Below are 2,095 nucleotides of genomic sequence, written 5' to 3' on the forward strand. Positions count from 1 at the left end.
ACTATTAATTAAGTAAATATTTTCCAAGAGCGCAAAAAGAATGAAGATAAATCCCATAAAAGAGAGAAAAAAATGTTGAATTTTAAGAAATTCGTATTTTTGAATTTTTGATAATTTTCGATAATTTTAGATTTTTACCAAAGCGTCGAGACTATTAAATAAGTAAAGTATTTTCCAAGAGCACAAAAATAATGAAGCTAAATCCTATAAAAGAGAGGAAAAAATGTTGAATTTTAAGAAATTCGGATTTTTGAATTTTTGATAATTTTCGATAATTTTAGATTTTTCACCAAAGAGTCGAGACTATTAAATAAGTAAACTACTTTCCAAGAGCACAAAAATAATTAAGCTAAATTCCATAAAAGAGAGGACACAAAATGTTGAATTGTAAGAAATTCGGATTTTTGAATTTTTAATAATTTTCGATAATTTTAGATTTTTTACCAAAGAGTCGAGACTATTAAATAAGTAAACTATTTTCCAAGAGCACAAAAATAATGAAGCTAAATCCCATAAAAGAGAGGAAAAAATGTTGAATTGTAAGAAATTCGGATTTTTGAATTTTTGATAATTTTCGATAATTTTAGATTTTTCACCAAAGAGTCGAGACTATTTAATACATAAAGTATTTTCCAAGAGCAAAAAAATAATGAAGCTAGATCCCATAAAAGAGAGGAAAAAATGTTGAATTTTAAGAAATTCGGATTTTTGAATTTTTGATAATTTTCGATAATTTTTACCAAAGAGTCGAGGCTATTTAATAAGTAAAGTATTTTCCAAGAGCACAAAAATAATGAAGCTAAATCCCATAAAAGAGAGGAAAAAATGTTGAATTTTAAGAAATTCGGATTTTTGAATGTTTGATAATTTTCGATAATTTTAGATTTTTCACCAAAGAGTCAAGGCTTTTTAAAGTAAAAGTATTTTAAAGTATTTTAAAGTAAAAGTATATTTGTAAAGTATTTTCCAAGAGCACAAAAATAATGAAGCTGAATCCCATAAAAGAGAGGAAAAAATGTTGAATTTTAAGAAATTCGGATTTTTGAATTTTTGATAATTTTCGATAATTTTAGATTTTTTACCAAAGAGTCGAGACTATTAAATAAGTAAACTATTTTCCAAGAGCACAAAAATAATGAAGCTAAATCCCATAAAAGAGAGGAAAAAATGTTTAATTTTAAAAAATTCGGATTTTTGAATTTTTGATAATTTTCGATAATTTTAGATTTTTTACCAAAGAGTCGAGACTATTTAATAAGTAAAGTATTTTCCAAGAGCACAAAAATAGTGAAGCTAAATCCCATTAAAGAGAGGCAAAAATGTTGAATTTTAAGACATTCCGCTTTTTCAATTTTTCATAATTTCCGTTAATTTTAGATTTTTTCACCAAAAAGTCGATACTACTTAATAAGTGAAGTATTTTCCAAAAGCATAAAAATAATGGAGCTAAATCAAATAAGAGAGACGAAAATATGTAGAAATTTAATAAATTCTTTCTTTTGAATTTTTGATACTTTTTTATAATTTCAGATTTTTTAATAAAGAATAGTTATTGTTAATTAAGTTAAATGTTTTTCAAGAGCCCAAAAATAATGAAGCTAAATTCCATAAAAGAGAAGAAAAAATGTTGAGTTTTAAGAAATTCAGATTTTTGAATTTTTGATAATTTCCGATAATTTTACATTTTTTACCAAAGAGTCGAGACTATTTAATAAGTAAAATATTTTTCAAGAGCCGAAACACAGTGAAGCAAAATCCCATAAAAAGAAGGAAAAATAGTTTAATATTAAGAAATTCGCATTTTTGAATTTTTAATAATTTTAGATAATTTTACATTTTGTACCAAACAGTCGAGATTATACTTAATAAGTGAATTATTTTCCAAAACCACAAAAATAATGGAGCTATCTATTATAAAAGAAAGGAAAAAATGTTGAATATTAAGAAATTGGGCTTTATGAATTTTTAATAATATTCGATAATTTTACATTTTTTATCAATGATGGTTATAATTTCAAGAAATTATAACTTTTCAAATCTGAAAATACTAATTTCAGATCTGAAAATACTACTTTTCAGATGTGAAATTATAACT

This window comes from Leptopilina heterotoma, unplaced genomic scaffold (genome assembly GCF_015476425.1).
Source record: "Leptopilina heterotoma isolate Lh14 unplaced genomic scaffold, ASM1547642v1 Lhet_475, whole genome shotgun sequence".
Lineage (NCBI taxonomy): Eukaryota > Metazoa > Arthropoda > Insecta > Hymenoptera > Figitidae > Leptopilina > Leptopilina heterotoma.